The 12,120-nt window shown below is 41.3% G+C and overlaps 1 protein-coding gene and 1 long non-coding RNA gene across 3 annotated transcripts in view; both read left to right on the top strand.

Annotated features, from left to right (window-relative positions):
- DYRK1A (dual specificity tyrosine-(Y)-phosphorylation regulated kinase 1A) overlaps window positions 1–12,120 on the top strand; it is a 120,860-nt gene that overhangs the window by 39,973 nt on the left and 68,767 nt on the right. The window lies entirely within an intron of this gene.
- Window positions 10,832–11,562, top strand: LOC107116997. The gene is made up of 3 exons (XR_001482726.1): window positions 10,832–10,863; window positions 11,197–11,270; window positions 11,437–11,562. It is a non-coding gene; the product is annotated as an uncharacterized LOC107116997 (long non-coding RNA).

The following is a 12,120-nucleotide window of genomic DNA, read 5'->3' as shown; positions in this document are numbered from 1 at the left end:
TAATAATAATAATAATAATAATAATAAGTGAGAGAGGGGACTCACCTTTTTCTTCCTGTTCCAATGTTTGTGATTTTGGCTATACTCTTGTTGTTGATGTTCAAGTTCTCTTTTTTACAGGGGTTAAGTTAGTGTATTGCCTACAGAGCCCCAGAACTGAGCCTAGGGTGACTTCCTAGTAATTGAAATTAGTCCTGCCTCCCTAAGTGATGGATGGGAATCACCCACAAGATGTTCTCCAAGCCTCAGAGGAGAAGGACCCTTCACAGTGAGTAACCAATGTTCATTTTCTCCCTCTCCCCAAAAAAACTAGAACTTGAGGTCATTCAATGAAACTATGGGCAGTAGGTTCAGGACGGACAAAAGTATATACTACTTTACACAGGGAGTGATAAAATGTGGAATTTTCTGTCAGAGGATATAGTGATGGCTACAGGAATAAACAGCTTTAGATGGGGATTAGATAGGTGCTTAAGTTATTAATGGCTACTAGCTATGGTGGCTGAGGGGAACCTTGACATTCAGAGGTACTAAACTTCTGAATCCCAAACCTAGGCGGCAACATCAGGGGAAAGCCTCGGCCTCTATGGCCTGTTGTTGGCTGTCCACAGGAACTGGTTGGCCACTATGTGAGACAAGATGCTGAACTAGGTCTGATCCAGCAGGGCTCTTGTTATGTTTTTATGTACTATACAGAGTAGCAGGGGTGTGCATTCATCGTAAACTGAACTGAAAAAATACCTTCTTGGTATTTTCCAGGTATTTTTAAGCTGGTTTTATATTGGGGCTGCATTTTGGCTATCCAAAATGGCCAAGCCCCGAAAATATTCAGGATTTTTGGGACAGCTGGATAGCGGAACTTAAAAGAGATTTTAAAGGGATCACAGTCCCTTTACATGACTTCTCCAAGCTGTGCAATTCTGCAGCGAGTAAACTCCACTCGCGATCCCTTTAAATAATTTCTCCCCTCTATTGGAAACAATGGAGAATGAGGGTACCTTCTTTTGGGGCCCACAAAATTCAGCCCCCTTGTCCAGTCTTTTTGAAACTTGGAGGTTGAGGAGAGGCACCAGCAGGTATACTGCAAATTTGGTGCCTCTATCTTTTAAAAAAGTCCCCCAAGAGCTCCAAATACCTCTGGATCGATTTTCCAGTATACCCTGTGGGGACCATAGGTATAGATCCCCATAGGGTATAATGGAGCTGCAAAAATACAAGTTTCACGAATATTTACTGAATCTGAATACCGTACCCGTATTGGAATTCAGGAATATCAGGAAATACCTATATTTTTGGGGTTTAATATGCCTGAAGTCCAAAAAATATTTTTTTGGGGGGCATATAGAGTAGTGTAGCCCACAGTTCTATTCCGATAATTAAATCACCTTCTGAACTATTGTATCCTAATATAGTGCTTTATAAAAAATACCCTCCTGAAGAGTTCTATTATGCATGTTTTGCAAAATGGCAGAGGTGTTAGGGCCTTTCTGACCTTTTCACAGGTGGGGGATCACAATAGAGAGTGCATCTGCATGAGCAGTTGTGGATCTCATCACCCATTTGCAGGGCAGTACTAAGGAAGGGGGAAGGATAAATAAATGAAAGAGGAGGTGAGAGCTCTTCATAGTGTATTTTAGAATGTCCTTAACATAGTTCACCTAAGTGGAAGCACTTGAAGGACAAAACTGGTTTTGTGTGCTGCTAACTTAGAAAGAAACCTTTTCAACTACTTTTTCATAGGTGGAGGCTATATTTAATCTACAACATGCTTACCACAATTATTCTGCACTCTGATGCCACCTATAGACTTTTTCCATTTTCTAGACTGTTTTCTCAGTAGAGTATTAAATTATTCATGTTATGTGGGTATTGCACACGTATTCATCCCATGTTTAGGCTCTTATTATAACAGTTTGGCATGCTTGCTGTACATTGGTAGAGTGGATGGTTGCCATTTTTCTCTAACAACAGTTTAAATATATCCTGTCTCTGTGAATTTAAAAGTGAGAAAGGGCTTGAATGAAATTCTTAGATTTTGCCAAGGTTTTGTTATGTACATGGGTAGAAAACGTTAATTTACGTTGTGTTGTAAAGTTTGAAAATCCAGAATTTATTTTAATTAATACTATATATACACGTAAAACAAGGTACTTTGCTTTGTTAGCAATGAATGGAATCTACAGAAGGAAAGTCAAATTTTAGACCTGGGTTTAGATATAGTTTGCATTTCAAGTTCATGCAATATGTTTAATTTTTATGACCTTTCAGACACACACACAAGGTGGCTTACAAAACAAAGTGAAAATCTGCACTAAAGCAACATAAAATGCAATTAATGCAAGCAACAGAAACGTAATGCTTTTGTGACTTTAAGGAGATTTAGTTAAGAATTTAACTGTCCATTAAATGAATTTTCAGGCAGGTTACTTTTTTGGTAAGGAATTCCATAAAAAGTATCGCAGAATCAAGCCCTAAGTGAGCAATATGTTGATTGGGTTATGGCAATTCAAGTCTGGTTACTCTTGACTAAAATTAATAATTTGGACCAATATCATTTGGGTTTAAGGTCTGGTTCTGGCATAAAATTAATCTTGGTTGTTCTGTCTGACTGTATTCTGCTGGGGAGTGCTAACCTTTGGTCTGTCATGACTCTTTATGCCATATGACTTGGTGTTCTGCAATGCCTTTCATGATTGACCATAGGAAGCACTGCATTCTGGTAGTTCTCCTTGGTGGGCAGGTCCTAGCAAATGCTGGGAGATTTTAGCTTTGTCCTCCCCCCCCCCCTTCTGTTCGAAGATGCCAAACAGGTCTGTTCTGTGCCCCTTGATTTTAGCATCTACAAGAAACTCTTATATTAAGTTGTTCAGAGATTTGGGGTGAGTGGTTATCAGTATGCTGCCTGGTAACCCTTCTTTGTTTCTATCTGATTCAGATGTTGTAGTGGATATGCTGAATGGGTGAAAGACAGTAGGGGGTTGGATGGAGATTAACAAACTGAAGTTCAATTAAAACAAGAGAGATGTGTTGTTAGAGGGAGGTGTTATTTATATCTGTATAGTGGCTTATTGCTTCTGGGTCTGGTTAAAGTAGGAGGCAATCTTTTGAGGTAAATTGACTTGGAAGAAAGCATTTCGTTGCAGATATGTTAACTTGGTTCTGTAGCAATAATGTTGGATTCAGTGTAATACATAGGCTCTTAGCCAAGTGAGCAAGGGTTGGCTGAACCCCAGTGAAAGTGGAAAGTACAGTGTCCTTCAAGATCTCTGCCTTGCCAGCTTGTCAGTTATCCATGTGCTGTTCATGTATTGTGCTTTGAATGGGGATGCACCGTGAAGACTTTAGGTGATTGAAAATGCGACTTAAAATGTTGATGAAATAAAGTGTTCTAGTGACCACATCTATACTGCAAGATCTCTGTGCTGGGTGCCTTGCTGGCTTCAAGTGTTCTGCGGCATTCCAAAGGTTCTGGTGACCCTGAAGACCCTGGTGGCTGGTCTTCACCTGCTGAATTTGAGCTGGAAGGTGGAGGTGATTCTGAACCAACTCTTAACTGCTAGTCAGGGAATGCCTGTACCTCATTTCCCTGTCAGTTTCTGTCAACTGTGTGCTGAATGAAATTTGGTATATCTGCCCGGGGCAAAATTCTAAATTTAAAGTAGAATGCCAGTGTAAGCCATACGCCCAATTTGTGGAAAGAAAAATGTAAAATGCAGCTTAGTTTGATACTTCCTCAAAAATAGAGACATCAAAGTGAAAATTGGTATGTACTCCAGAGAATATTCAGCACTTCATGGAGCAACCCTAGCTCAATTCCTGTACCTACTTTCAAGAGTGGAAGAAAAGATATATAACACAGTGCAATATCAATGTTTTTTGCAGTTTTAATTCTCCATTCAAAAATCTCAAAAATCTCAAATATCTACTTCAGTATCTGCTTTAGAGACTGAAATATGGAAAGTCCAGTTGGTATTATGACTTCTAACTCTGATTTTTTTACGCTTCAGTTGGTGAATTGGAAGTTTAGTAGGATGAGAACTTCTGGAAAAGTGAACGTTTTTTGATTTCTCTGTAGTCCATCCCATTAAATTAGCAGGATTGGTTTTCTGGTGGGTAGAATTCACACTCATAGAGAAACGTTGTCATCCAGAAAATTAATAATGGCAAGGTAGATAATGGCTAATTATGTTAGAATAGTCATGGACATTCAGGATTAAAGTAAAAACCGCAAAATGATAAATGTTTATATTAAGTAAATATTGGCCCCGGGCATACGGGCCGGATATCGCGGGGGGCGTAGCTAATTGCCCTGGCACAGTTTGATCTGCGATTATGCGATCAGACGTACCGGCGGCACAGCACGGGTCTTTCCCTTGGCGCCAGCGGGTAAACGAGGGACCGGAGGGGAATGCTGCGTGCCGGCGTAATCACACCACGGGATTCTGGAGGCAGCCCATGGCAAACATTTACTAGTACCTTGGAGGTACTAGTTTTTAAATGCGCATTGTTGGTGGTAAGCCACGGGTGCACTCCACTTCCCAGATGTTGGGGTGTGATCGGGCCCGGATAATCCGCCCACCTTCTGTGCCTCTCCCGCGGCAACTTTGCCATGTGACCGGGGCCATTGATTGATTGATTTGCACAGGCTATTTCCATGCTTCCAAGTAGTATGCAAAGTAGTTTTGATTGGAACTGGGAACTTTTTATGTCACCTTTGCTGTATTCAGGAGTAATATAATGCTATACACCAACAAGAGTTGCAAATCCTGCACAATAAAATCACCAAATCATAGTATGCAAATTAAATCTGTTATGCAAGCTGTGTATGTGTGTCTTTAAAAACTGCATATGCTGCTTACACTGGGCGTATCTGTCCATGCGGGGCAAATGCAAGTTGCATGTACATGATTTAAACACACACACACACACACACACACACACACAAACAGCTTGTATAAGTGAGAGTTAATTTGCAAACAGTGACTCAGCGTTTTATTGGCAGGATTTGGAATTGCAAGTGGCTGGGTAATGTACTCCACCTTCCTGTACAGTCGTTTTTGCCATGCTGCTCTGCTACAGTCCTCTGTCAGAGGACATTCATCACAGCACTATGGTGGCTGAGCTTGCACTCTGTTGTTAGCGTCTGCAGTACTGTTGTGTCATTTCTCCCTGCCATGGGAGAATCGTAATGGCACTGTGGCTGCTGCTAGTTTCTTACTTGCACCCCCAACACTAGTTACTAAGTCCATGGGGGGAAGAGACTGCCAGTTTTTCGCATATCTGTGCATTGGTTAATATTGGTGTTCATTTTCTCACTCGCCCCTCCCCCCAACAAGTAAACAAAACACTGACCTAAAATAGCGTGGGGACTAGATTACCTATAGATACCTGTTGACAGGGCTGTTGTAAAAGCAGCAAACATAAAGAGGACATGCTGATCAGGACTGTGTGTTTATTAATTGTTTTAAACTAAAGTTAGGCACCAATAATATTAAATTTAGGTACCAATAATATTGAAGTGTATGTAGCTTAGATTTTGCAACAATAATCACGGTGCAGACATATTTTAAACTTTTTTTTTGCATTAAAGACGCTATCGTTTATGCTGCTGAAACCCATATTCAGTACCAGAGTAAGGCAGGTACTGCATTCAAAATGAATGTATATGTGTGTGTATACAATGAGTACTATACTAAAAGGAAGGGAAGTAAGTGATGGGATATGGAGTAATTAGAGACAAATGTCTCAAAGCCATATTAAAGGACCATATCATTATATATCATGGATGGAACATTTTGCTCCCCGGTTGGTTATCTTGCTTCCTTATAGTCGGTGGGGTTGTTCAGTGTGGCCATATTACAGCAAGGAGAGGCAGCAGAGCAGATAGGGTACATCATTTGTGTTGGATTCCATTTTCACTTACACCTGGTTGTTCCTGAAGTCTAAATTTAAATTAGGGGAGGGTAAGTGGGCAGGAACATGCAACAGTTTATCTGCATTCTCTTCTTCTACCCCTGCTAGCTGTTTGCAGCTGATGAAAGCTGTGGTTTGCATGTGGGATAAATAGTAGGGCTGAAACAAGAACATGGTCTTTTTATCCAGTGGTGAAATTGCCTAGAGATCACTGCTGTTAGGACTCCTCTGTATGTGTGCACACATACTGTCCACAGGAAAGCTTATACCCAGAATAAAAATTTGTTGGTCTTAAAGGTGCCACTGGATTCAAACTTTGTTCTGCTGTTTCAGACCAACACAGCTGCCCACCTGAATCTACCTTGGGATTTCTGTGTCACTTTTCGATGCTGTCAAGATTTATGAAAAATGGTGCATGTGCCAAGCTGTCAGTCTTAATTATATTACCTATGATGATAGTTCCTAGTTGTTAATATTCAAATGCTGAGAAATTGGGCTTTCTTTGATATAAAATTGTCTTGTGTTGTTGCTCATTGTCAAACATATAAATTCATATTAGACTGTAATTTGAGTGTGTTTTAGTTTAGCAAAGTACAGACTTTGCCTGTGTCATTTATTGAATGAAATCATACCATCAGGACCACTGTTAATGTAGGAATATATAACATTCTGAGATGCACAGACCAATCCCAGAGGCACATGACACAACAAAATTGTTGAAGCAAGTAGGCAGGTGCAACACCTAAAAAACAGCTGAAGATCACTTCAATTTTTAGCCCACTGTGAAACTTTGCAGCTTTTTAGCCCACTGTGGAACTTTGCACTTCCTCTTATAACAATTTCACTTTTCTTACATGCCCAGGAAAATGCTGATCACCACTTTGGGGTCAGGAAGCAATATTTCTCCAGGCCAGTTTGGCTGGAGATCCTGGAGGGTTTTTTTTTTTGTCATCTTCTGGGCATAGAACAGCGGTCACTGGAAGTGTGTGGGGGGGAGGTATTTGTGAATTTCCTGCATTGTACAAGGGGTTGGACCCTGGAGGTCCCTTCCAACTCTATGATCTATAATTCTAGAAGTTGCTATTTCTCTCTTTGGGCAGTTTCTGACAAAATATATATTTTTCATAGTTCTTATAAGATTAATGAGTAATATATGTTTATTATGTTCATAGATTGAATTCATGCTTTTGTTTAATATATGAAACAAATATAATGAATTAAATTTTTTATTATATATGTTGCTGCTTTGTGAAAAAGGAATAATAAGCAATTTTTAGATTAGATATTTAAAACTTCTATGTGAAATGTACTAAAGATATTTCTGATTTTACTTTATATGCTTCTCTTTCTGAAGTAATTCTGGATTCTATGTAGATGTTATTGGAGGGGAAATCTTAAAGTAGTGGATTGCAAACCATGTTAATAGCATTTTTTTTAAAAGAACAAACCATGGATAATTTCTCCCCCTGGTTCTCCTTGGGCTTAAAAGTGCATTCATTTTCATTAACATTAGGAAGCATTTAGACACCTTTTGAAAGTAATTAAATGTCCTTAAAATAGCCTGGAAGATTTTTAACAAACCTGCTGTAATGCTACATACTGTGAAAAGAGGAGTTAAACTCCTAATGCCGTACTTAGCTTAAATCCTTGTGTATCATTCATTATTGCATTACTCTGCCCTTTCTTAGGGGGTGAAGTGTAGAACATTATTCTAATCCTGTACAGTTGTGCTAATTTTGCTTTAAACTTGAAAGTGTTAACAACAACTTGAAAATGTGACAAAGCTCAATTTCATTTCTTGTTTATTGCTTGTTTTCCTATTGGACAATGGGAAGCAGCTCTACCCTGGCAACTAAAGCTAGCTATTTGCATAACCTGCTTTGATTGGCTAGCTCACTGACTAACTCTTCCAATCATATGGTGTCGTTTTAGTGGTAGGCTATGCTAATTAGCTGCTGTTGCTGGGGTTCAGGGTGGTTTCTGTGTGCTGTACTGCTGCATTGTGTTGCCTGGTGAGAGACATTGATAAATGAGTATTTAATGATCTGCAGCACTTTCTACTGACTGCGGGCAGACACAGATTTTAGAACAGAAGTGGAAACAAGGATGTAATTTCTTGCCTACCTACAATGAAAATCTTAGTGATAGGATTTTTATGCAGAGCCAAAATGTTTACCCTTAAATGAGCACTTTGTAGGATTTGCGTGTTAGAAGTATGTGGAATTTCCCAGGGAGAATGCTGTTGTGCTTTATCTTTGCTAGTATTTATGAGTATCAGATAAAGAGAATGACTTCAGTAATCATCATTGTATCTGAAAACCTTAAAACAGTATTAAAACCTCTGGTATTTAAAGTGCTGACAATGAATCTTAAGAAATCAATATTATAGATGCAGTAAATTATCTACTTTACTACAATTCTGTTTTGCAAATTCTGTTAGCTGCTTTTTAATATGTATAATTCTCTTGGGTACTTATAACAAATGCTATTGACCTTTATGGGTGTAAGAAATGCAGGATTTGTTTCCTGACTTTAAACTTTGTTATAGCATGTTACTTCTAACTGTCAACTCATCTACTATGACCTGACCACCACACATTGGATATTCTTCTAGTCCTACCTTTCTGACTCCGGGTAGCAATTGACACTCTGCTTGCCACCTTCCAGTGCTTATAACTTTATCAGATATTTGTATAATATTTTTCATAATTTGTGAAGATTGTTGCAAGCGTTTTCTTTGTGTTTTAATAGATTCACAAAGTAATTGGATTTATGTGAGACTCAATTATTGTTGATTTAACTTTTATATGAAATAAGTAAATTTTGATTATACACAACTGTCTACTTTAATATTGTTTAGCATTATTTTGGTATTTGGTACCTTTTTGAAGTATTTTACTTATATGGATTTGGTGGTGCATGACAACCATATCTAGTCAGGTATAGCAGTAAAAAGAAGCAAATTAGTGTGATTGATTTTGGTCTCAGAAGAATAGTTACATACATAATGTAGTATATTTTAAGAGTTCTACTATATTGCTATAAGATTCAGTTTTTAATAATTATATAGTGTCAGCTATAGTCCAGGTTTGTATGCTGGTTACCTGTGATAAGTAAGAATTGCCTGTTGGCAGCTAGGCAGGAATGGGGAATATTGGTTTTTTCCCAGGCCATCAGGGTACTGCAGCAACTGGCACAAGTACATGTAGGCAGCTGAGCTAGTAAAATGTTGGTGGGCCAGTAATTTTTCAGAGTTGTCATTATCATAATCTTGAAAATATTATTTCTATTTTGTGAAATGTTTCATGTAAAGTTAACATAGTATTGCAATTACAGATGCGATACAAGCATTTGGGCATGATCTAGAGAGAACCCATCATGCTTAAGTCTCAATGCATGCAGTTTAGAGAATGTCCTATTGCTATTAATGGGTATAAAGTGGACCTAAGTTCATTTGAATTTTATTCACACAACTTTTTCAAGAATTCCCTATACTTTCCAGTGCTACAAGAAGGTTCTGGTGAAATCAGATATCATCATTAACTGTTTTTTATTCACACTGTAACGTGCACATGACTTGGGGGTAACTGCCTTGAATTTATTTGGCCAACAAAATGTAAAATGGCACTTAATCAATTTATAATTTTTAAAGGCTGAAATTTACCTGTATTGGGAAAGAAAACTTAAAATAATTAGTATTTTCTGTACAGTCAGGTATTCCAAAACTGAATTGACTCTTTATTTTGATTTGTTATCAGATTTCCCTATTAACATGGTACTTTTCTGTGAAGATCATTAAATCTCTGTTCGTACTATTCACAGAATCAATACACAGTTACCCAGTATTTTACAAATGAGAAATATTTTCATTTTCCAAATTTTCCCAGGAAACCCATATCGCTGAACTGCTGGGTTTCAAACGGAGATTTAGGCCCAAAAAAAAAAGTATGGGCAGAGAACCGGGGGGGGGGGGGCACTGAAAGTGTTTTGGCGTAAGTCCCATTTACGCCAACATAAATGACACGGTGACAGGACCCTAGTGATACTCTGCTGCACATGGGCGGTGGCAGGCCACAACAGCCCACCCATTGGCACAACTGAGGCATAGGCCCTTGCGCCGGCATGGTTGTGGGCAGTTCTGGGGATGTGGCCAGGATTAGTAGGCTCCCCGTGCCCTTTCAGCCTGGGAATGACCCCTGCCAGAGGCAGAAATTACATTTAAAAAAACACTGCATAAGGCCATAAGCGTCCATTTAACTTGAAAATAAAGTCATCCCCTGCTACTGCAGCCCCACCCATGAGGCTCAGAGGAGCTCAGGATGCCGACTTTAGGTTTGGGCAATCATCTACTTCCCCACAGTGGCCAAGCCCCCTCCCTAGCACCCAACTGTGGCTCCCCATTCTACAAAAAGTTCCACCAGGACACAGTTTGGTGTATTGCTTAGGAGCATGGACTCTGATCTGGGAGAACCAGGTTTGATTCCCTACTCCTCCACATGCAGCTGCTGGTGTGACCTTGGATCAGTCACAAGTTCTCTCAGAGCTGTTCTCTCAAGAGCAGTCCTCAAGAGAGCTCTCTCAGCCCCACCTACTTCACAGGGTCTCTGTTGTGGGGAGGGGAAGGGAAAGGGGATTGTAAGCCGCTCGGAGACTCCTTTAGGTAGTGAAGGGCGCGGTATAAATCCAATTTCCTCTTTGTCCTCCATCACCTTGCAACTCAGTAGTTAGGGCACGCAGCACAGGACCCTGTCTCAGAGCTCCCTGCTGTGTGGACTTAGAGCGAGTGGCACAATACTTTGGTGGTGGGAAAAGCACAGACAGGGCACTTGGAACTGACAACCAACAAGGGAAGCAAAAATCATACTCTGTGGCTGACCTCTTCTATTTCAGAACCCTAACAGGTACCCACCATGGGAGGCTTGACCCAAAGAGGGAATGACGCACTTACAGGTAAGCAGGGGTAAGGATCACGAGCTGGCTCCCCGCCCTTGCTTGAGGCTGGGTGCTGTGACAGCACCTCCTTGCATGCAAGTCCAGCATTGGATTCATAGGGGGTGTCAGAAGTCATGGCCTTGCAACACCATGGCCCCTGATATACCATGGGAAAAGATCCCTGGGAAGTGTTCCGGGAGATCTGGTGGGGGTGGAACTGCTCCATCTTTGCCCGGTTCCCACCCTTGGCAGAGGACAGGGCATGACTGTGGTTGGGGTGTGTGTGGCAGCTGCTCCACTGCACGTGGTGAACCAGCTTGGCAAATGTCCCTTTAACTTATTTCCTTGCAGTATCAGAGGCATGAGCTGCAGCTGCTGCAGCGGTTGGATTGCAAGCAGTCTGGAAGCACTTCAACACAGAACGGGTGAGTGTGAGTTGTCTGGTTCCATCATGCACCTCAAAGGTGTGTGTGTGGTGAGCCCCCTTCCATGGAACTGCATTTGCAGAATCTGCCCGAACAAGACATCCATGGCTGAGGCTGGGATGGCACTTGCGCCTGGTTGCCATGGCCCTGTGTTTTTTTCTTGCAGGTGGAGATTCAACAGAGACTTGTGGGTGTGGCAAATTCTGCCCCCTCCCACTCTGCACAGTCCGTGTTTCAGCCCTCCTCTTGAAGTGCAGCATCGTGCCCAGCAAGCCCTTCCAAGTTCTCCCTATGATACCATCCACCTAGGCGTGTGCCATGCCAGGAATCCTCCATCCCCAGGATGGAAGTGGACAGAGTCCTCACCTGTTGCCATGGATTCCAGTACAATAAAGTCAGTGTTGTGTCACTAGTGTGTGTCTACTGCTTGGGTTCTGCTACATGACTGAAGCTCCATACCCCTTCCTGCTGAACTCCCTCCCCACCCCATCTGCCACCCTTCCTGTGGGCTTCCCGAGGACATGTCTTAAAGGGAGGGCTTTTGGGTGTTGTGGGTGGCTGTGGAGGGTTGCGCAGGTCACACTGGTCGTAGTGATATGCCATACTCAGCGGGGACTCAGACGGACAGACAGGTCCCTTTGCTCACCTTGCAGGCTTCTGAGAAGAGAGGGGCCAAGAGGGTGGTTTGAGCGTGAGGCTGGACCTGGGAGACCCAGATTCCGTTCCCAGGATGTACTTAAAGGAATGACACGATAGCCCATTGGAAACACTGGGAGGGAATTGAAGGCCCATTGGAGATAATGGGAGCTAGGAATGCCAGTTGACTTGCGTGGGCTCCCTTTTAATCCAT

The sequence above is a fragment of the Gekko japonicus genome, unplaced genomic scaffold (assembly GCF_001447785.1).
Source record: "Gekko japonicus isolate JY-2015 unplaced genomic scaffold, Gekko_japonicus_V1.1 scaffold242, whole genome shotgun sequence".
NCBI lineage: Eukaryota > Metazoa > Chordata > Lepidosauria > Squamata > Gekkonidae > Gekko > Gekko japonicus.
This window is presented reverse-complemented; position numbering and strand designations above follow the sequence as displayed.